This window comes from Moschus berezovskii, chromosome X (assembly GCF_049115385.1).
Source record: "Moschus berezovskii isolate FMDL1 chromosome X, NW_MosBer_1.0, whole genome shotgun sequence".
Taxonomy (NCBI): Eukaryota; Metazoa; Chordata; class Mammalia; order Artiodactyla; family Moschidae; genus Moschus; species Moschus berezovskii.
This window is the reverse complement of record NC_142488.1, coordinates 73,346,870-73,371,576: the sequence shown is the minus strand read 5'-3', so window position 1 is coordinate 73,371,576 and position 24,707 is coordinate 73,346,870. Positions and strand designations below refer to the sequence as shown.

The 24,707-nt window shown below is 37.0% G+C and overlaps 1 long non-coding RNA gene across 1 annotated transcript in view; it reads right to left on the bottom strand.

Moving 5' to 3' along the window:
- Nucleotides 1-7,229: 7,229 nt before the first annotated feature.
- LOC148773351 (uncharacterized) overlaps nucleotides 7,230-24,707 on the bottom strand; it is a 79,453-nt gene continuing 61,975 nt past the window's right edge. The window contains exon 4 of the long non-coding RNA XR_016036787.1: nucleotides 7,230-7,274. This is a non-coding gene — a long non-coding RNA (uncharacterized LOC148773351). The remainder of the gene's footprint in view (nucleotides 7,275-24,707) is intronic.

The window sequence follows — 24,707 nt, the reverse complement described above, 5'->3', positions numbered from 1 at the left end:
ATGGAGAAGAGTATGGAGGTTCCTTAAAAGTCTATGAATAAAACTACTATATGACCCAGTAATCCCACTACTGGGCATATATTCTGCTGCTGTTGCTGCTGCTAAGTCAATTCAGTCATGTCCGACTCTATGTGACCCCATAGATGGAAGCCCACCAGGCTCCCCCATCCCTGGGATTCTCCAGGCAAGAATACCGGAGTGGGTTGCCATTTCCTTCTCCAAAGTGTGAAAGTGAAAATTGAAAGTGAAGTCACTCAGTCGTGTCCGACCCTTAGCGACCCCACGGACTGCAGCCTACCAGGCTCCTCCATCCATGGGATTTTCTAGGCAATAGTACTGGAGTGGCTTGCCATTGCCTTCTCCGGGGCATATACTCTGAGGAAACCGTAATTTAAAATGACATATGTACCCCAAAGTTCATTGCAGCACTATTTACAGTAGCTAGGACATAGAAGCAACCTAGATGTCCATCAACAGACAAATGTATAAGGAAGTTGTTGTAGATATACACAGTGTACTATTATTCAGTTATAAAAAGGAACGCATTTGAGTCAGTTCTAATGAGGTGGATTTACCTAAAGCCTATTGTACAGAGTGAAGTAAGTCAGAAAGAGGAAAAACAAATATCATCTATTAACACATATTTATGGAATCTAGGAGAAGGAAACGGTAACCCACTCCAGTATTCTTGCCTGGAGAATCCCATGGACGGAGAAGCCTGGTAGGCTACAGTCCACGGGGTCGCAAAGAGTCGGACACGACTGAGCGATGGAACGGACAGAATGGAACGGAGAAAACAGTACTGATGATCCTATGTGCAGAGCAGCAAAGGAGACACAGCCATAAAGAACAGATTTTTGGACACAGTGGGGTAAGGATATGGTGGGATGATTTGAGAGAACAGCATTGAAATATATACATTACCATATATAAAATAGATAGACAGTGGAGTTTGATGTATAATGCAGGGAGCCCAAAGCCAGTGCTCTTTGACAGCTTAGAGGGAATGGGGGGCAGGGATGGGAGCGGGTATCAAGAGGAAGGGGACACAGGTATACCTATGTCCAATTCATGTTGATGTATGGCAAAAATCACCACAATATTGTAAAGTTATGATCCTCTAATTAAAAATAAATAAGTAAGTATAAAAGAGATGTGGTACATGTATACAATGGAATATTACTTGGCCATAGAAAGAACACATTTGAGTCAGTTCCAATGAGGTGGATGAATCTAGAATCTATCATACAGAGTGAAGAAAGTCAGAAAAAAACAAATATTGCATATTAACACATATATGTGAAATCTAAAAAGATGGTACTAATGAACCTATTTACAGAACAGCAATGGAGACACAGAAAGAACAGACTTGTGGACACAGTGGGGGAAGGAGAGGTTGGGATGAATAGAGAAAGTAGCTTTGCAACATATACATTACCGTATGTAAAATAGATAGCCAGAGGGAATTTGCTGTACTGTGCAGGGAGCTCAAATCCAGTGCTCTGTGACAACCTAGAGGTGTGTGATGGAGTGGGAGATGGGAGGGAGGTTTAAGAGGGAGGGGATACATGTAAGCCTATGGCTTATCCATGTTGATGTTTGGCAGATACCAATATAATATAAAGCAATTAACCTCCAAGTTAAAAAAATTAATTAAAAAAGAAGGATTTCATAATATTGATGAAAGGTGAACTCTTAATACAAATATTCACTGCTTCAACTTTGTCATTAACATAAACAAAAATATCACCTACTTTCACAGTGAAATTTCATTCTTTTGTTAATTGCAAATATAGCTTGCTAGAGTATAAGAACTCGTCAAAAATCATTTGTTAATTGCAAATATAGCTTGCTAGAGTATAAGAACTCGTCAAAAATCAATGACAGCATTTTCTGAAAATCAACTATTTACAAGGAATTTACTGTAAAAAATAATGCCTATTTTATTTTTATTTGTAAATTATGTGCTACATATCTCTAGTATCAGTAATATACATGTATCATAATGTTCATATATATTAAAATATTCTATATCTATCTACATATTCCATGCCTGTTTTTTTTCCAGACAGCCAGAGTTGTTAAACGTTTACCAGCATACCACTATCTAATCATTTCACTTTTTTCATTAATTTTCATTCAATGTACCTAAAAAGTTAGACTCTGGTATACAGATGCAGAAAAGAGTAAATGCAAATTCTTGTCATCTAAAAAAGGCATAATATCCAAGGGTAATAAGATTCATATTTATTTTGACATGTGACAAAGGCAAAAGTAATCATGTTCTTTTTTCTTATCTATGAGGTATTTGAGGAGAAAGGAACCTATTAATTGACTCTGTACACAACACCAAAGGTAGCCCCTTTGGATTTTAATAATCAGGGGTTAAGACACTATATTAGAATTTGACTTCTTGGCAACTTCCATTAAGAGAAATCCAAAGCATTATAGATGTCCACATTGACTCTCCAGCCTAAACCCCTTTTATTTCCCTATAGGAAAGGCTGTGGTCTTTCCTTATCTCCCAAACATATATAGTGCTTTCCAATCCCTGTCCCTCCACTCAAACTCTTCATTAGGGATGACCCTTCCTCACAAACTCCTATTTGAAGAGTCCTGTCCCCAGTACACCACTAAGACTAACCATCAGTTCATAATCCATTAGTCTGTTCTAAGAAAGCTGATGCTTTTCTCAAAAAAACTCAAGATTTTCTCTAATACTCAAAAGTGCACATATTTTTTGTGCATGTTGACCCCTTCAGAGAAATCCTTTGCCTTTTTCTGATGAAAAACATGTTAGGAAAGGATCTGTAAAGCATTCTGTACATCTAAAAGTATACATACACACATGCATATATTTTTTCCAAGGGATTAGATACAGTAAAATGTGCACATGAAGAACTGAAGAACTATGGACGGAGGTCCATAATATGGAACAGGAGGCAGTGAACAAAACCATCCCAAACAAAACGAAAAGCAAGAAGGCAAAGTGGTTATCTAATGAGGCTTTACAAATAGCAGAAGAAAGAAGAGAAAAGAAAGGGAGAAAAGAAAAGGTACATCCATCTAAACGCAGAGTGCCAAAGAATAGCGAAGAGACAAGGAGGCCTTCTTCAATGAACAGTGCATAAAAATAGAAGAAAACTACAGAAGGGAAAAGACGAGAGATCTCTTCAGGAAAACTGTAAATATCAAGGGAACATTTTGCCCAAAGATGGGCACAATAAAGGATAGAAATGGTGGAGATCTAGTAAATGCTGAAGCGATCAAGACGAGATGGAAAGAACAGATTGTGGAAAGAATACATGGAAGAACAGTACAAAAAAGATCGTGATGAACAGGATAACCATGATGGTGTGGTCAGTCACCCAGAGCCAGACATTCTGGAGTATGAAGTCAAGTGGGCCTTAGGAAGAACCGCTGTTAATAAAGGTAGTGGATATGTTGGAATTCCAGTAGAGATATTCAAAACTCTAAAGGATGATGCCATCAAAGTATTGCACTCAATATGTCAGCAAATCTGGGAGACTCAGCAGTGGCCACAGAACTGGAAAAGATCAATCCTCATTCAAATTCCCAGGAAGGATAGTGCTAAAGAATGTTCTAACCATCAGACCATTGCACTCATCTCCCATGCTAGTAAGGTCATGTTTAAAATCTTGCATGCCAGACTTCAGCATTATAGGAACCAAGAACTTCCAGACATCCAAGCTAGATTTAGAAAAGGCAGAGGAACCAGAGGAACCCGAACACAAGGGGGTTCCAGAAGAAAACATCTACCACTGGTTCATCGACTATGCTAAAAGCCTTTGACTATGTGTACCATAAGAAACTGTGGAAAGCTCTTAAAGATGGGAATACCAGACCATCTCACTCTTGAGAAACCTGAATGCAGGTAAAGAAGCAACAATTAGAATCCTGTTTGGAACAACTGATTGGTTCAGGATTGAGAAAAGAGTATGACAAGAATGTCTGCTGTCACCCTGTTTATTTAGCATATTAACTGAGTATATCATGAGAAATGCCAGAATGGATAAGATGAGTTACAGGCTAGAATTAAGATAGGTGGGAGAAACATCAACAATCTCAGATATGTGGATGATATCACTCTAACGGCAGAAAGTAAAGAGGAACTAAAGAGCATCTTGATGAGGGTAAAGGAAGAGAGTGAAAGAGGCGGTTTAAACTAAACATTAAAAAAAAAAAAAAACGAAGAAAATGCATCCAACACCGTTAATTTATGGCAAATAGAAGGGGAAAATGTGAAAGCAGTGACAGATTTCTCCTTCTTGGTCTTTAAAATCACTGTGGAGGTGACTCCAGCTATGAAATCAGAAGATGACTGCTTCTAAGCAGGAAAACTATGACAAACCTAGACAGTGTGTTGAAAAGCAGAGACATTACTCTGCTGACAAAGGTCAGCATAGTCAAGGCTATGGTCTTCCCAGTGATCACATACAGTTGAGAGAGCTGGACTATAAAGAAGGCAGAGCGCCAGAGAATTGATGCCTTCAAACTGTGGTGCTAGGGAAGACTCCTGAAAGTCCCTTGGACAGCAAGGAGATCAAATCAGTCAATCTTAAGGGAAACCAACCCTGAATACTCATCTGAAGGACTGATGCTGAAGCTCCAATATTTTGGTCACCTGATCTGAACAGCCAACTCATTGGAAAAGTCCCTGATGCAGGGAAAGTTTGAGCACAGAAGGAGAAGAGGGTGTCAGACGATGAGATGGCTGGATGGCATCACTATTGATGCAATGGACATGAATTTGGGCAAACTTCAAGAGATGGTGAGAGACAGGGAGGCCTGGTGTGCTACAGTCCATGGGGTTGCAAAGATTCGGACATGACTGGGTAACTAACACAACACATATATTTATTGATACATGAGTATTTTGCAGTTTACAAGTGAAAACTGTTAATATTATTGTTTTACTATCACCATCATAATTTTTCAAGATGTCTCCTTTCCTTTCCATTATTACCACCTGTTGTTTTTCACCTGCAACATCAATAAGATTTAATTGCTTGAAATAAATTAGGAAAGTTCAGAATACTGAAAAATGAACTGGAGAGCTGGCATTACAGATAGGCATTATATTCACAAGGGACTTTTAATAGTAGATTTGTCAGTCTGATTCTAATCAGGTTTTTGCACAAGGGAATGTTTGAAGAAAATGTTGAGGAAAGACTTTTCTGGCTGAACTATGAAGAATGGTTTGGAGCAGAGAGCTAGGAAACCATCATGTGTGCTAAGCCACTTCAGTCATGTCCGAATCTTTGAGATGCTATGGAATGTAGCCTGCCAGGCTCCTCTGTCCACGGGATTCTCCAGGCGAGAATGCTGGAGTAGGTTGCTATGCCCTCCTCCAGGGTATCTTTCCAACTCAGGGATAGAACCTGAGTCTCTTACATCGCCAACATCTCCTGCATTGGCAGGCAGGTTCTTTACCACTAGTGCCACCTGGGAAGCCCCAGGAAACCATAGGATACAGCTATCAAATAACAACAACAATAGCAAGAGCAATGAGTAGGATATGAATTAGTTGGAAGAGGAGTGGAAATAAGAGAAAGAGGAGGAGGAAGAGATATAGCATCTGTAGCTAATATTTACCAAATACTATATACAGAAACACTAAAGATAATTATCTTTGGCAATATTCACAACAGTTTTCAGCATTGGCATTATCTCCATTTTGGAGATAAAGCAGTGAAAGCTGTAAGCACTTGAGTATAGTGCACAAGGTCACAGTAAGTTTTATCTGAAATGTAAATCCAGGCAGCCTGACTCTAGAGTCTAAATTTGAAACCACTATGCTGAATAGTTTAGACATGTGATTTCTGTGAGGCTGCTATACACCCATGATGGCCCAAGATAAGATTAACTCAACAGTATTTTGATAAAATTTCACTTGAGGACTGTCAATTCAACAATACTTAGTTTACAATTGAGAATATATTTGTATCTTCCTGCTGGGGACTACTATAAACACCAAAGATATATACTACAACAGTAGGTTGAAAAGGATTAAAACCAGAAAATATGGAAACCCAAAAGAATCTAAGAACTTCAGAACTCAGGAGAGAGAGGTCATATCAATGCTCAAAAGTAGCTAAACAGAAACTCTTTACAGTCAAATCTGGGTTCAAGGTATCAATCTTATACACTTCTAATAAGTGATTATCATCCTACCTAGGATGACAATATATTTTTTAAACATCCATAAACTGTTAACTCATACATAAACAATTTAAGTTTATATATACAAGGAAATTTAAAAATGAATCTCCCAGTGCACTTTCCATACCTGTCATGGCTAACTATGTGTAACAATTCTTTCTGTTATGTTCTGTGACTGAAAATTAATAAATCAGTATCTCTTTGATGAAATATATCCATATTCTAACAGTCCCTCTTGTATTCACTTGCAAATTTTTCTCATTTGTAAGACACATCTTTAGTACAATAGTAAATCAATCATAAGAAACTCTCTGGTGAACAGGTATACCCCCTACAAAAAATGAAAAACAAAACAAAAATTCCTACTGTTCAATAGCTCTTACACACTAGTAAAAACACAAAATAACATATAATTGTCCACCAATAACTTGGACATCATACACCATATCACACACACACACACACACACACACACACACACAGCTTAAGCAGTATAGAAGAGACAGGATAGTGTTTCCAAATATCAGGACATCTAAAATGCCAGAGCCAGAAGAGATGAGGTGCTAAAACTTACCCAGAGGGAAGATAAGGGGAAGAGGGAGGTGGGAGGGGGGTTCAGGAAGGGGAACTCATGTACACCCGGGGCAGATTCATGTCAATGTATGGCAAAACCAACCAATATAATATAGTAAAATAATTAGCCTCCAATAAATAAATAAATAAATTTTAAAAAAGAGGAAAAAAAATAAAACTTTTACAGAACAAACTTAAATAATCTCCATGCAAAGTGAAACAATTAGCCATCCAGATGTTTCCAGCTGGGTAATTAATGTACAGAAAAGATCCCATTTGACTCAATTAGTTCCACATTACAGGCAGCTGTTAATAGTAGCAATTCCAAAGCAATTTAGTAACTATACTTTGAATCATAAAATTATAAAGGTGAGTATACCTATCTTATGATATTCAGTTCTTAGCATTACAACAAATTATTTTTTTTACTTAACACTTCTCAATAGATTTTGTTGTTCCTATTACTATTATTTTCTTACCTGATCTTCTCCTTGCATAGCTTGCTCTTCAACTTTGTCCTAAAGGGGAAAAATAATTTATGAATAATATACAGCAAAGGAAAAGAAAATCAAAAAAATTAAAAAGAAGTTAAGCTGTTAAAAAAGCAAAGATGAGTTAGTAGTAATTTCTGCATAGTGATTTTCAGTTCTGCTTCTGTGGGAATTGCTTAAATGCATTAAATAATAATATTTTAGTACAGTTATTTAATCATCTACAAATCAATCTGACTATATTTATTTGCAAGCAACATTTCTACATGTTATAAAACATTTATGTTTGTGAAATTTTGTAAATAATGCTTTTAAGATCAAACTGTTCTATCTCTTAAGCTCCTGGCATCTCTCTCATTCAAGATTACTGATTCATCATCTGAAATATTAATAATATGTATATATATTTAGTTCCCACTCCCATAACTGGAGATAAAATTCACCTGAGTCTGGATACTTGTACTCTTGGGAATTGCATTTCTCAGAAAAGCAAACCATAAGAACTCTTTCTCTGTTTCAAATTATAACTACGAAAGAAATGTTTAAAAGTCACAGTATCCACAGGAGAGAGTGACCATGTTATATTATAGTTAGTAAGTAGTAATGAAGGAAGGGAATGGTAGGCATAATCAGACATATGTCTTGCTATTAATAGAATGACATTTCCAGCAGCTGTCCAAATAGTTCAAATCCCCCATCACTACTGTAACATACCTCAAAGTCAGTATAAAAATCAACCAACTACCAATTATTGAATTTAACTGTGAATGGAATTGAGGAACTTCCTGCTCCGTAGGCTTTGTAAGTGATAAATCACTTATTGAGATAGTTAACATAATTTCCCTAACTTTCGGCTTACCATGCAATCTGCCACTATAAAGCCAGACATAGAGTGAAATAGTTGACCGTGTACTAATCTTTAAACTAAACATCTTTAGTCTTTATATTTAACTTTACTTTCTATTGATAGGGTGAGAAGAAATGAGATTGTATAAGACCAAAAATATAAAGTTATTTGAATTGTATAACTTTATAATGAGTTAAGATTTTTCCCTTGAAATGTTGAAGAATACAAAGAAAGATGAACTTCAATTTTAAATATAAAACTGGTCAACCACTTGTAAAAGAATGAAACTAGAACACTTTCTAACACCATACACAAAAATCAACTCAAAATGGATTAAAGATCTAAATGTAAGACCAGAAACTATACAACTACTAGAGGAAAACATAGGCAAAACACTCCCCAACATAAATCACAGCAGGATCCTCTATGACCCACCTCACAGAGTAATGGAAATAAAAACAAAAATAAACAAATGGGACCTAATTAAACTTAAAAGCTTTTGCACAACAAAGGAAACTATAAGCAAGGTGAAAAGACATCCTTCAGAAATGGGAGAAAATAATAGCAAACAAAGCAACTGACAAAGAATCTCAAAAATACACAAGCAGCTCTTGCAGCTCAATTCCAGAAAAATAAATGTCCCAATCAAAAAATGGACCAAAGAACTAAATAGACATTTCTCCAAAGAAGACATACAGATGGCTATCAAACACATGAAAAGATGCTTAACATCACTCATTATCAGAGAAATGCAAATCAAAACAACAGTGAGGTACCATCTCACGCCGGTCAGAATGGCTGCTATCCAAAAGTGCACAAAAAGTAAATTCTGGAGAGGGTGCGGAGAAAAGGGAACTGTCTTAAACTGTTGGTGTGAATGCAAACTAGTACAGTCACTATGGAGAATAGTGTGGAGATTCCTTAAAAAGCTGGAAATAGAACTGCCATAAGACCCAGCAATCCCACTGCTGGGCATACACACTGAGGAAACCAGAATTGAAAGAGACACATGTATATCAATGTTCATCAATGTTTACAATAGCTAGGACATGGAAGCAACCTAGATGTCCATCAGAAGACGAATGGATAAGAAAACTGTGGTACATTTACACAATGGAATATTACCCAGCTATTAAAAAGAATGTATTTGAATCAGTTTTAATAAGGTGGATGAAACTGGAGCCTATTATACAGAGTGAAGTAAGTCAGAAAGAAAAACACCAATACAGTATATTCACACATATATATGGAATTTAGAAAGATGATAATGATGACCCTATATGTGAAAAAGCAAAAGAGATACAGAGATAAAGAACAGACTTTTGGACTCTCTGGGAAAAGGGGAGGGTGGGATGATTTGAGAGAATAGCATTGAGACAACTATATTACCATATGTGAACTAGATCGCCAGTCCAGGTTCGATGCATGAGACAGGGCACTCAGGGCCGGTTCACTGGGATGACCCTGAGGGATGGGATGCGGATGGAGGTAGGAGGGGGTTTCAGGATGGGGGACACATATACACCCATGGCTGATTCATATTAATGTATGGCAAAAACCTCTACAATACTGTAAAGTAATTAGCCTCCAATTAAAATAAATTTAAAAAATAAAAAGAATCAAGTTATAGAAACAAACAAAATAAATAAATAAACATATATTGATGGTAAAGCAAAGCAAGTATTGTAAAAGTTAACAAAACCAATACAAAAATGTAAAGCAATTAGCCTCCAATTGAAATAAATAAATAAATAAAAGAAAAAAAATGTTAACAAATACAAAAATTAGTTTAATAGGCTCCCTTCACAGAACAGAGATTCATCCATTTATCTTTGGGTGAAAAGTCTTAAGTATTTGAGTACTCAGTTTAGATCAACTTCACTATAATTATAATATAATGAATGAAATGAAGATAGACAAAGTGGTAATGTTTTAGAACATACTATTAGTTATCCATAACAGCTGTATCACAGAAGGTAGAGTAAAACTATGTCTAATTTACATTCATAAGCAGTCCCAACTATTTTCATATCTAGGTATTTTCTTTACCAGTACACCTAAGGATATTTCATTAATAATGTAAGCTCCACAAATGTTGCTATTCATTAACACACATTGCTCTGGGATACTTAGTAAATAAGTTAACTGATTTTTTTCTTTCATATTTAATTTGTTTAAAGTTAATGAAATAACTTCATTGTACTTGAAAAAAAGGAAAAAAATAAAGAGCATTTTAATGAAAAATATAGTGCATATCAGAAAGGTTTAAGTTTTCAGGTGGGAGACAAAGATTTTTAAATTTTATTATTAAATAAGCCCCCAAAATGTCACTGCATGTAAGATTAATATGAATGAGTTGTCTTGAAGCTAAGAAATGAGTTACTTGAGCTTTCCTTTTAACTGCTGAAGAGTAAGCCATCTGCTTCATCATCATTTAAATCACATTCCATTCTCATAATTCTCAACCATTTGTTACAGTGGCATGGAATTAAGAGACAAACTAAGAGGTAAAAGGAAGGTTAAAGGAAACTGTACAATAACCTGAGCATATGAACACACTGCTTGGCAGGCTGATTTCACTGGAATTTTTAAATTATACATTAGGAATTTGTTCCAAAGGTAATCATTTTTTATTACATCCCCTTAGTCAATATTTCAAGAAGTGTCATATATGAATATTAACTTTCAGATTGTCTACTGCTCTATTCGCAATTCCAAAGCACATGAGGTTTTACACAAGTGAGCAATAGTGACAATAAGGAAAAAGAGTCCTTTTCTTTATCAGAATTTTCCAAATACAAGAAAATAACCCATAAAATAAACTACTGACCCACACTTGTTGCCACTGTCTGAAAAGCTGGAGACAGGAAGTCAAAACTTAGGTTTCTTATTATAGAGTGATGCATTCCCTCTCAGACGTAAGCATGAACTAGTTTTGAGGACAGACTTAAAAAACAAAAAATAAATTATTTTTTCATGTAACAAAATGCATTAAAATTGGACCCTGTGAAATGACCATCAGCATTCCTTCTATTTTTAATTTTTGCAAAATTATTTCTTATGTTTTTCTAATTTTCCTAGAATAGATGATTAATTGTGAAGACTCAAAAAGTTTCCCCAAACTCTCTAAAAGGCACTGGTACTTAATTATGGTGATCTGTGATATGAAAGGGACAAATGGAGAGTTGAAGTTCAAGTAATTTCTATTATTTCATTCCAGATAAAGAAACTTCCTGATATAGCCCTTGATACTCCAGAGCTGAAATTCTACTTATAATGAGATCATCTTATCATATGTGTTGGTAATTATCTTCACATAACAAATTATATGAAGCCACATTTTCATTTATTAATTGGTATAAAACCTCAATGGTTACCTTTTGAGGTATATCCAAATTAATTTATTGTGTATACACTGTCAAATGAGTATGATCATAGCTAGAAATATTCATAACATTAAAAATCTCTTATTTCCTTCAATACTGTTATTACCTAGTATTTTTTCTTGTAATTAAAGAGAAGATTCAATAGCAAAAATGGAAAATCCACTAAAGACAGATTTCCAATTTCATGTTTTGATGACAAATCCAGTGAATATTTTCTGACTGCATGAGGCTATGCAGTTTAAAAACTTGTGATTAGATCAGTCTTTGGGACTCTGTGGGAGACGGTGAGGGTGGGATGATTTGGGAGAATGTCATTGAAACACGTATGTTGTCATATGTGAAATGAATCACTAGTTCAGGGTCAATGCATGTTATAGGATGCTCGGGGCGGGCATGCGGGGATGACCCAGAGGGAGGATAAAGGGAGGAGGGAGGTGGGAGGGGGGTTCAGGAGGGGGAACTTATGTAAACCCGGGGCGAATTCATGTCAATGTATAACAAAACCAACCAATATTGTAAAATAATTTGCCTCCAATAAAAAATAAATTAATTACAAAAAAAAAAAAACTTGTGATTATACATCATCATCTGTCAGTAAGTGCTCCTTTGTCTTTCTAGAATGGAGGAACCTTCCACAAGGGAAATAAAAATTGGGAGTACTGACGTATTTTTTTTAATCAATTTATTTATTTTAATTGGAGGCTAATTACTTTACAATATTGTAGTGGCTTTCGCCATACATCAACACGAATCAACCATGGGTGTACACTTGCACCCTTTCTGAGCCCTCCTCCCACCTTCCTCCCCATCCCATCTCTCAGGGGCCTCCCAGTTCACTGACCCTGAGTGCCCTGTCTCATGCATCGAACTTGGACTGGCAATCTATTTCACATATGGTAATATACATGTTTCAACGCTATTATTTCAGATCATCCCACCCTGGCCTTCTCCCACAGAGTCCAAAAGTCTGTTCTTTAGCTCTGTGTCTTTTTTGCTGTCACACATATAGGGTCATCATTATCATCTTTCTAAATTCCATATATATGCGTGAATATACTGTATTGGTGTTTCTCTTTCTGACTTACTTAATTCTGTATACTAGGCTCCAGTTTCATCCACCTCATTAGAACTGATTCAAATGCATTCTTTTTAACAGCTGAGTAAAATTCCATTGTGTATATGTACCACAGCTTTCTTATCCAGTAATCTGCCAATGTACATCTAGGTTGCTTCCATGTCCTGGCTATTGTAAACAGTGCTGTGATGATCATTGGGGTACACGTGTCTCTTTCAATTCTGGTTTCCTTGGTGTGTATGCCTAGCAGTGGGATTGCTGGGGTTTTTAATCAATACAGGACAATACTTTATTAACCAAGAAAAGATTAATACAGGTAAGTATGAAATATCAATACTTCTTTTGTTGAATTTAAATATGCAAATCTGATGACAGTAATAGCCCATGAACAAATGATATATTTAAGAAGGCTCAAACAAAAGTAACAAAAACAAGTTTATTATATTTGGTTGACCTATATTTCCCTGTCAAATATACGTCATTTTTAACATCAGAAAATATTTTGCTTCAAACTATACTGCTCAGAATTAGTGATAAATTTTAATTTTACAGCTTTTGTAACATTTAACCCTTATGACAATGTCCTCCTCATATATATCTCCATCAGTTCAGTTAAGTTCATTCTCTCAGTCGTGTCCAACTCATTGCAACCCCATGGACTGCGGCATGCCAGGCTTCCCTGTCCATTAACAACTCCCAGAGCTTGCTCAAACTCATGTCCATCGAATCGGTGATGCCATCAAACCATGTCATCCTCTGTCACCACTTCTCCTCCTGCCTTCAATTTTTCCCAGCATCTGAAACTTTTCCAATGAGTCCATTCATCACATCAAGTGGGCAAAGTATTGAAGCTTCAGCTTCAGCATCAGTCCATTCAATGAATATTCAGGACTGATTTCCTTTAGGATAGTCTGGTTTGATCTACTTGCAGTCCAAAGGACTCACAAGAGTCTTCTCTAATGTATCTCCATAACTTCTAGTAATTTCCTCGTTCTTCTGATAGTCTAGTATCTTGATCCCTCTCATTCTGTCCTTTACTCCTTTTCACTCTTTCTTTGCTTCTTGCTTCGATTGGGTGGTAAGAATACTGAGCCAGAAGACCTGAATTCTAGATCCATCGACATCATTTATTCATCGAGAATTATGGAGCAAATAATTATACTAGATGACCCTTAATTTTTTCATCTATAAAATGGGCATGATGGCATCTATCCCTGAAGTAGTTTGTTGTTTAGTCGCTAAGTCCCCATGGACTACAGCCTGGCATGATCCCCTGCCCATGAGATCACCCACACAAGAATACTGGAGTGGATTGTCATTTCCTTCTCCAGAGATCTAACCCACAGCTCCTGACAGCATCTATCCTTGAAGTACTTTTACTTTTTCCATCATTAAAATAAAAAAAACTTTACTTTTGTGTGTGTTTTAGAATGTCTACTGTTCTATTATCTCTCAAATCTGTTAAAATCAGACTAGAATAAGGGGATATTTTTTGCCATTTCTTCCTCCAGGGGATCTTCCCAACCTAGGGATTGAACCCCTGTCTCCTACACTGCAGGTGGATTCCATATCACTGAGCAACTGAGGCTTCACAAATATGAGACAGTAGTTTATAAATGATTCCTTGCTACATAAAGTCAAACAATGTTAAGATTATTATCTCAAAATCTCTGAATTCACTTTTCTGATGTTCTTCATCAACACTTCCCAAGGTTTCCACTATCACCTTATATGGTGTTAGCTTTCAAAATTAGTTCTCTTAAATTCTGATTAGAGAAACCTGATTTCTCACATATTGAGTCCCACAAAATTGGAATACAGGGTATGTGGAAAAATCTGGTTGTTTTTTACCATTATTCCTTTTTTATTTACACTTCTTTTCAAAAATTTTACATTATATTGGAGTATAGTTGATTAACAACATTAGGTTTCAGGTATAGAGCAAAGTGATTGAATTATACACACACATGTATCTATTATTTTTCAAATTATTTTCCCATTTAGATTATTACAGAGTATTGAGTAGAGTTCCCTGTGCTATATATTAGGTCCTGTTTGTGATCTGTTTTAAATATAGCAGTGTATACACGTCAATCCCAAACTCCCAATCTATCCCTCCTCCCACCCTTATCCTCGGTAACATAAGCTCATTCTCTAAATCCTGTAACTATGTTTCTGCTTTGTAAATAAGCTCGTTTGTATATTATTTTAGATTCTGGATATAGTGCAGTTCATTTCAGTTAAGTCGCGCAGTCATATCCGACTCTGCGACCCCAAGAATCACAGCATGCCAGGCCTCCCTGTCCATCACCAACTCCCGGAGTTCACTCAAATTCACCTCCATCGAGTCGGTGATGCCATCCAGCCATCTCATTTTCTGTCGTCCCCGTTTCCTCCCTCCTCCAATCCCTCCCAGCATCAGAGTCTTTTCCAGTGAGTCAACTCATCGCATGAGGTGGCCAAAGTATTGGAGTTTCAGGTTTAGCATCAGTCCTTCCAGGAACACCCAGGATTGATCTCCTTTAGAATGGACTGGTTGGAACTCCTTGCAGTCCAAGGGACTCTCAAGTGTCTTCTCCAGCACCACAGTTCAAAAGCATCAATTCTTCGGCGATCAGCTTTCTTCACAGTCCAAATCTCACATCCATACATGACCACTGGAAAAACCATAGCCTTGACTAGACGGACCTTGGTTGGCAAAGTAATGTCTCTGCTTTTTAATATGCTATCTAGGTTGGGCATAACTTTCCTTCCAAGGAGTAAGTGTCTTTTAATTTCATGGCTGCAATCAGCATCTGCAGTGACTCTGGAGCCCCAAAAAATAAAGTCTGACACCATTTCCACTGTTTCTCTATCTATTCCCCATGAAGTGATGGGACCAGATGCCATGATCTTTGTTTTCTGAATGTTAAGCTTCAAGCCAACCTTTTCACTCTCCTCTTTCACTTTCATCAAGAGGCTTATGAGTTCCTCTTCACTTTCTGCCATAAGGGTGGTGTCATCTGCATATCTGAGGTTATTGATATTTCTCCCGGCAATCTTGATTCCAGCTTGTGCTTCTTCCAGCCCAGCATTCCTCATGATGTACTCTGCATATAAGTTAAATAAGCAGGGTGACAATATACAACCTTGACGTACTCCTTTTCTTATTTGGAAAAAGTCTGTTGTTCCATATCCAGTTAAGCAAGATCATATATTTGTCTTTCTCTGTCTGACTGACTTCATTAAGTATGATAATCTCCAGCTGCACTATGTTGCTGGAAAAGGCATTATTTCCTTCTCTTTAATGGCTGAGTAATATTCCATTCTATATATGTACCATATTATCATTATCCATTAAACAATTGATGAACATTTAAGTTGCTTCAATGTCTTGGTTATTGTAAACAGCACTGCAGTGAATACTGGGTTGCATGTATTTTTTGCAACCATGTTTTCCCCCAGATATATGCCCAGGAGTGGGATTGCTGGATCATATGGTAACTCTATTTTTAGTTTCTTAAAAACATCCATTTCATCCTCCATAGTGGCTGGACCAACTTACATTCCACCAACACTGTAGGAGGGCTCCCTTTTCTCCATACCTTCTATAGCATTTGTAGACGTTTTGATGTTGACCATTCTAATCGGTGTAAGTAAATATTTCTTTGTAGTTGTGATTTGCATTTCTCTAATAATTAGCAATCCTGAGTGCATTTTCATGTACTTCTTGGCCATCTGAATGTTTATTTTGTAGAAATACCTATTTACCTTGTCTACCCATTTATGATAGCATTTTTTGTACATAGAGCTGCATTAACTGTTTGTATATTTTGGAGATTAATCCCTTATTAATCTCTTGTTAATCCCTTTTCAGTCACACTGCTTGCAAATAATTTCTCTCATTCTGCCAATTGTCTTTTTGTTTTGTTTATGGTTTCCTTTGCTATGCAAAAGATTCCTTTGTATAGCAAAGGAAATTATGTCCCATTTTAAAAATACTCAAAAGTTTTTGCATAGCAAAACAAATTATGTCCCATTTGTTTATTTTTATATTTATTTCCATTACTCTGGGAGATTGTCTAAAAAAGATAATGCTACAATTTATGTCAAAGCATATTCTTATGTTTTTTTTCCAAGAGTTTTATAGTATCTAATCTTACATTTAGGTCTTTAATCCATTTTGAGTTTATTTTTGTGTGTGGTGATAAAGAATATTTTAATTTCATGTTTTTACGTTTAGCTGCCCAGTTTTCCCACCACTGTTTATTGAAGATACTGTCTTTTCTCCACAGTATAACTTTGTCTCCTTTCTTGTAGATTAATTGATCATGCTGTTGCTGCTAAGTCACATCAGTCATGTCCGACATATGCAACTCCACAGACGGCAGCCCAACAGGCTCTGCCATCCCTGGGATTCTCCAGGCAAGAATACTGGAATGGATTGCCATTGCCTTCTTCTAATTGATCATAACTGTGTCTATTTATTTCTGGAATTTCTATCCTGTTCCATTGATCTATATATCTGTTTCTGTGACAGTACCATATAGTTTTGGTGACTGTAGCTTTGTAGTATAATCTGAAGTCAGGAAGCCTGATTCCTCCAGCTCCATTTTTCTTTCTCAAGATTGCTTTGGCTATTTGAGTCCTTTTGTTTCTACATATATATATTAAAACTTTGTGTTATGAAGAATGGAATTGGTAAAATCCTTGCCATTGGTAATTTGATAGAGACTGCATTGAATCTATAGGTTGCCTTTGGCAGTATGGTCATTTTGACAATATTGATTCTCTCAATCCAAGAACATATTATATCTTTCCACCTGTTTGTCATCTCAGTTTCTTTCATCACTGTTGAGTACAGATCTTTTGCATCCCTAGGTAAGTTTATTTGTAAGTATTTTACTCTTTGTTGTAATAGTAAATGTGATTGGTTCCTTAATTTCTCTTTCTGATCTTTCATTGTTAGTGTATAGGAATACAAGAGATTTATGTGCATTAATGTTGTATCCTGCAACTTTACCAAAGTCAGTGATGAATTCTAGTAGTTTTCTAGGGGCATCCTTAGAATTCTCTATGTATAGTATCATGTCATCTGCAAACAGTGACAGTTTAACTTCTTATCTAATTTGAATTTCTTTTCTTTTTCTTCTTTGGTTACCATGGCAAGGACTTCCAGTACTATGTTGAATAAAACTGGCAAGAGTGGACATCCTTGTATTATTCCTGATCTTAGAAAAAATGCTTTCAGGTTTTCACCATTGAGAATGATGTTTACTTTGAGTATGTCATATATGGCCTTTATTATGTTGAGGTAGGTTATCTCTATGCTCATTTTCTGGAGCATTATTATAAATACTGTTGGATTTTGTCAAAAGCTTTCTCTGCATTTATTGAGATGGTCATATGGTTTTTATTCTTTAAGTTGTCAACATGATGTATTAAATTGATTGATTTGCATACATTGAAGACTCTTTGCATTGCTGGGATAACTCCAACTTGATCATGTTGTATGATCCTTCTAATGTGTGTTAGACTCTGTTAGTATTTTGTTGAGGATTTTTATGTCAATGTTCATAAATGATGTTGTTCTTATTTAGTCACTAGGTCGTCTCTGACTCTTTGTGACCCCATGGACTGCAGCACACCAGTCTCCCCTGTCCTTCAACATCTCCCAGAATTTGTTCAAACTCATGCCCATTGAGTCAGTAATGCTATCTAACCATCTCATCCTCTGCTGCTCTCTTCTCCTTTTTCCTTCAATCTTTCCCAGCATCAGGATGTTTTCCAATCAGTCAGCTCTTCACATTGGTTTACAATTGTGTGTGTGAGATCATTTTCTGGTTTTGTTATCAGGGTGAAGATAGCCTTGTAGAATAGGTTTTGGAAGCATTCTTTCCTCTGTAAGTTTTTGCAAATGTTTGAGAAGTATGGGTGCTGACTCTTCTCTAAATGTTTGATAGAATTCACATGTGAAACCATATGGTCCTGGAAGCTTGTTTGTTGGAAGATTTTAAATTGTAGTTAATTTCATTACTTGTCACTGGTTTATCTGTATTTTCTGTTCCTGGTTCAACATAGGAATGTTGTACCTGTTTAAGAATGTGCCCATTTCTTCCAGGTTTGCCATTTTCTTTTTTGCACACAGTTGTTTGTAGTAGCATCATGATCCTTTGTTTTTCTGTCATATCAGTTGTAATTTCTCTTTTTTCATTTCTAATTTTATTGAACTCTCTCCTTTTTTGTTGATTAGATTCGCTAAGGGTTTATCAATTTTGCTTACCTTCTCAAAGAATAAGCTTTTAGTTTCATTGATCTTTACTATTTTTTTTCTTCATTTCTATTTCGTTTATTTCTACTGTGATTTTTACGATTTCTTTCCTTCTACTAACTTTGGATTTTCTTTATTCTTATTTACCTAATTGCTTTAGGTGTAAAGATTAGTTGTTTATTTGAGATTTTTATTTCTTGATGTGGGATTAAATTGCTATAAATTTCCCTCATAGGACTGTTTTGCTGCATCCTACAGATTTTGGGTCCTCATGTTTTCTTTGTTGCTTGGTTTTATGTATTATTTAATTCTTCCTTTGATTTTTCAGTTATCTCTTTGTTATTTAGCAGCATATTGTTTAGCGTACAAGTGTTTGTGCTCTGTATAGTTATTTTGCTGCAATTGATTCCTAATTTCAAAGTTCTATAGTTAGAAAAGATTCTTCATATGATTTCCACATTCTTAAATTTACAAAGGTTTGATTTATGACCTAAGATATGATATATTCTGGAGAATGTTCTGGGTGCACTTGAGAAGAAAATCTATTTTGCTGCTTTTGGATAGAATGTCTTATAAATACCAATTAAGTATGTCTGGTCTATTTTGTCATTTAAAGTTTTTGCTTTCTTATTTATTTTCTGTCTGGATGATCTTTCCAAATGTGTAAGCAGTGTTAAAATCACCCATTATTATTTTGCTACTGTCAAACACTACCACAAGACTACTAGAGCTCATCAATGAATTTGGTAAAGTTTCAGAATACAAAATCAATACACAGAAATATCTTGCATTCCTATACAGTAACAAAGAAATATCAGAGAGATTAAGAAATAAATCCCATTTGCCACTGCAAAAAAAAGAAAATTAAATACCAAGTAATAAAGCTATCTAAGGAGGTAAAAACCTGTACTAACTATCACACCAATGAAAGAAATCAAATATGACATAGATGGAGAGATATGCCATGTTCTTTGACAGGAAGTATCAATATTGTGAAAATGACTATACTACTGAAAGCAATCTACATATTCAGTCCAATCACTATCAAATTACCAATAACATTTTCCACAGAATTAAAAGAAAAAAAATTACAATTCACATGGAAATACAAAAGTCCTAAAATAGCCAAAGTAATCTTGAGAAAGAAAAATGGACATACAGGAATTAGGCTCCCTGACTTCAGTCCGAACTACAAAGCTACAGTCATGGAAACAGTATGGTACTGGCACAAAAACAGAAATATAGATCAATATAATAAGATAGAGAGCCCAGAGATCACCTAATTTATGACAAAGGAGGCAAGAATATACAATAGAGAAAAGACAGTCTCTTCAATCAATGATGCTTGAGAAAACTGAACAGCTACATTTAAAATAATGAAATTTAAACATTCACTAACACCATACACAAACATAAACTCAAAATAGATTAAGCCCCTAAATGCACTGACACTGTGAAATTCTTAGAGGAAATCGTAGGAAGAATACTCTTTGCCATACATCACAGCAAGATCTTTTTTGATCCACCACCTAGAATGATGAAAATAAAAACAAAATAAACAAATGTGATCTAGTTAAAGTAAAGATATTTTACACAGAAAAGAAAATCATAAAGGACATGAAAAGACAACCATTGGAATGGGGGGAAATATTTGCAAATGAAGCAACTGACAAAGAATTAATTTCCAAATATACAAATATCTCGTGAAATTCAATATCAAAAAAAAAAAAAAAAAACAAGGCGATCAAAGCTTGGGTGTAAACCTAAATAGATATTTCTCCAAAGAAGACATACTGATGGCCAAAAGCCAGATGAAATGATGCTAACTATCATTAATTATTAGAGAAATGCTGATCAAAACTACAATGAAGTGTCACCTCACTATGGTCAGAATGATCATTATCCAAAAATTTACAGACAATAAATCCTGGAGAGAGTGTGGACAAAAGGGTACCCTCTGTCACTGTTGATGAGAATGTAAACTGACACAGTTACTATGAAGAACAGTATGGAAGTTTCTTTAAAAACTTAATATAGAACTGCCATATGCCCAAGCAATTCCACTCCTGAGCATACCTCCTGTGAACCACAATTATAAAAGACACATGCACCCCAGTGTTCATTGCAATACTATTTACAAAAGCCAGAACATGTAAGCAACCTAAATATATATCGACAGAGTAAAGATGTGGTACATATATACAACAGAATATTACTCAGCCATAATAAAGAATGATGCTGAGTCACTGGCAGAGACGTGGATGGACTTAAGAGTCTGTTACACAGAGTGAAGTAAGTAAGAAAGAGAAAAACAAATATATATTACTGAATATATGTGGAATCTAGAAAAATAGCACAAATGAACCTATTTCTAGGGCAGGAAAAGCCACACATGTAGAGAATGGATGTGTGGATATGGGTAGGGGATAGGTAATGTGGGATGAAATAGGAGCTTGGAATTGATATTTGGGCACTGCTATGTGCTCACACGTTAGTAAAGTCATGCTCAAAATTCTCCAAGCCAGGCTTCAGCAATATGTGAACCGTGAACTCCCAGATGTTCAAGCAGGTTTTAGAAAAGGCAGAGGCACCAGAGATCAAATTGCCAACATCCGCTGGATCATGGAGAAAGCAAGAGAGTTCCAGAAAAGCATCTATTTCTGCTTCATTGACTGTGCCAAATCCTTTGACTGTGTGGATCACAATAAACTGTGGAACATTCTGAAAGAGATGGGAATACCAGACCACCTGACCTGCCTCTTGAGAAACCTGTATGCAGGTCAGGAAGCATCAGTTAGAATTGGACATGGAACAACAGACTGGTTCCAAATAGGAAAAGGAGTGTGTCAAGGCTGTATATTGTCACCTTGTTTATTTAACTTATATGCAGAGTACATGATGAGGAACGCTGGGCTGGAAGAAGCACAAGCTGGAATCAAGTTTTCCGGGAGAAATATCAATAATCTCAGATATGCAGATGACACCACCCTTATGGCAGAAAGGGAAGAGGAACTCATAAGCCTCTTGATGAAAGTGAAAGAGGAGAGTGAAAAGGTTGGCTTGAAGCTCAACATTCAGAAAACTAAGATCATGGCATCTGGTCCCATCACTTCACAGGAAATAGATGGAGAAACAGTGGAAACAGTGTCAGATTTTATTTTTTGAGGATCCTAAATCACTGCAGATGTTGATTGCAGCCATGAAATTAAAAGACGCTTGCTACTTGGAAGGAAAGTTATGACCATCCTAGATAGCATATTAAAAAGCAGAGACATTACTTTGCCAACCAAGGTCCGTTTAGTCAAGGCTATGGTTTTTCCCGTGGTCATGTATGGATGTGAGAGTTGGACTGTGAAGAAAGCAGATTGCCGAAGAACTGATGCTTTTGAGCTGTGGTGCTGGAGAAGACTCTTGAGAGTCCCTTGTACTGCAAGGAGATCCAAACAGTCCATTCTAAAGGAGATCAATCCTGGGTGTTCATTGGAAGGACTGATGCTAAAGCTGAAACTGCAATACTCTGGCCACCTCATGCGACGAGTTGACTCACTGGAAAAGAATCTGATGCTAGGAAGAATTGGGGGTGCAAGGAGACGGGGAGGACAGAGAATGAGATGGCTGGATGGCATCACCAGCGTGATGGACATGAGTTTGAGTGAACTCCGGGTGTTGGTGATGGACAGGGAGGCCTGGCGTGCTGTGATTCATGGGGTCGCAAAGAGTCAGACACGACTGACCGACTGAACTGAACTGAACTGAAGACTCCGCCAGCCCCGCTCACAGAACAAAAGAATGAGCAGAGCGAGCTGGCAGTGGGCAGCCCATCCTCCAGTCCCCACGGACACAGGCAGGGAGGGCAGCCAGTGCCGGAAGGGGCATCCACGATCCCAGAGAGGCTTCCCATACCAAGCTGCAGGCAGGCTTTCTTGCTAACCAAGACTTCTTGGGTTTGGACCAGTCTATATCCGCCTGAGAAAGTGCGCCATTTGCACACCCAGAAAACCGAGCAGCAGGGACCGGGAAGGCGATAAGTCGCAGTGACCGTGCTCGCCAAACGCCTGGTCACCTGAGCTGCTCAGACCGGAGAAGGCACAAAAGGCATGCCCAGCCAAGTCTGCGCCTTTGTGGAGTACCCGAGGACCTGAACCTGAGCTGCTCAGACCTGGGAAGTGCGTGCAACCCAGCGCCGGCCATGGATAGCTCCCAGCAGAGCAACCTAGAGCCTGAGAGGATAAACAGGGAAAGCACACATGCCGTGAGCGGGAGCATTCCCAGTGTAGCCTAGACACTGCGAGCACTCCCCACAGAGGCCAGGGATAATTGTTAGCTGCATTCCTCCCTCCCCACAGCAGGACTGAACAGGTGAGCCACGGAAAAAAAAAAAAAGTGTCCACCACCACATCCTGGTGTCAGGACGGGAATTAGACACTGAAGAGCCCAGCAAACAGAAGAGCTTTTTCAACAGAAGGAACTGCATGGGAAGTAACAGAGAAGCCTTGAGTCTACTGCAAGAATAAGACTGAAAACCAGAGGCAGAGGCTTAAGTCCAAATCCTGAGAACACCAGAGATCTCCTGTTCCAGAGAACATTAATTGATAGGTACTCAATAAAGGCCTCCATACATACACTGAAACCAGGCACCACCCAAGGGTCAACAAGTTTCAGTGAAAGACATACTACGCAAATTATCCAGCAACACAGGAGAATAGCACTGAGCTTCAGTATACAGGCTGCCCAAAGACACTACAAACCCATTGACATCTCAAACTCATTACTGGACACTTCATTGCACTCCAGAGAGAAGAAATTCAGCTCCACCCACAAGAACATCGACACAAGCTTCCCTAACCAGGGAACCTTGACAAGTCACGCATCCAACCCCACACACAACGAGATAATTACATTATAAAGAGAACTCCACAAACTGCCAGAAGACGGAAAGGCCACCCCAAACACAGCAATATAAACAAGATGAAGAGGCAGAGAAATACCCAGCAAGTAAAGGAACGGGATAAATGCCCAACAACACAAACAAAAGAGGAAGATATAGGGAACCTACCCGATAAAGAATTTCGAATTTTAATTGGGAAAATGATTCAAAATCTGGAAAGCAAAATAGAATTACAGAAAAATAAACTGGAGGAAAGGATTGAGAAGATGCAAGAAATGTTTAATAAGGAATTAGAGGAAATAAAAAAGAGTCAATATATAATGAATAATGCAATACATGAGATCAGAAACAGTATCGAGGGAACAAACAGTAGAATAACGGAGGAAGAAGACAGGATAAGCAAGCTAGAAGGTCCAGGTTCGACGCATGATACAGGATGCTTGGGGCTGGTGCACGGGGATGACCTGGAGGGAGGATACGGGGAAGAGGGAGGTGAGAGGGGGGTTCAAGAAAGGGAACACATGTACACCCGGGGCGGATTCATGTCAATGTATGGCAAAACCAACCAATATATTAATGTAAGGTAATTTGCCTCCAATAAAATAAATTAAAAAAGAAGGAAAAAAAAAGAATTGTAGAAATAAATGAAACAGAGATAGAAAGAAAAAAAAAGAATTAAAAGAAATGAGGACAATATTAGAGACCTATGGGACAATATTAAATGTCCCAATATTCGAATCATAGGAGTCCCAGAAGAAGAAGACAAAAAGAAAGACCAGGAGAGAATACTTGAGGAGAAAATAGTTGAAAAATTCCCTAAAATGGGGAAAGAAATAATCACCCAAGTCTAAGAAACACAGAAGTCCCTAACAGGATAAATCCAAGGCGAAATACTCCAAGACACATATTAATTAAACTAACAAAGATCAAACACAAAGAACAAATATTAAAAGCAGCAAGGGAAAAACAAGAAATAACACACAAGGGGATCCCCATAAGGATAACAGCTGATAT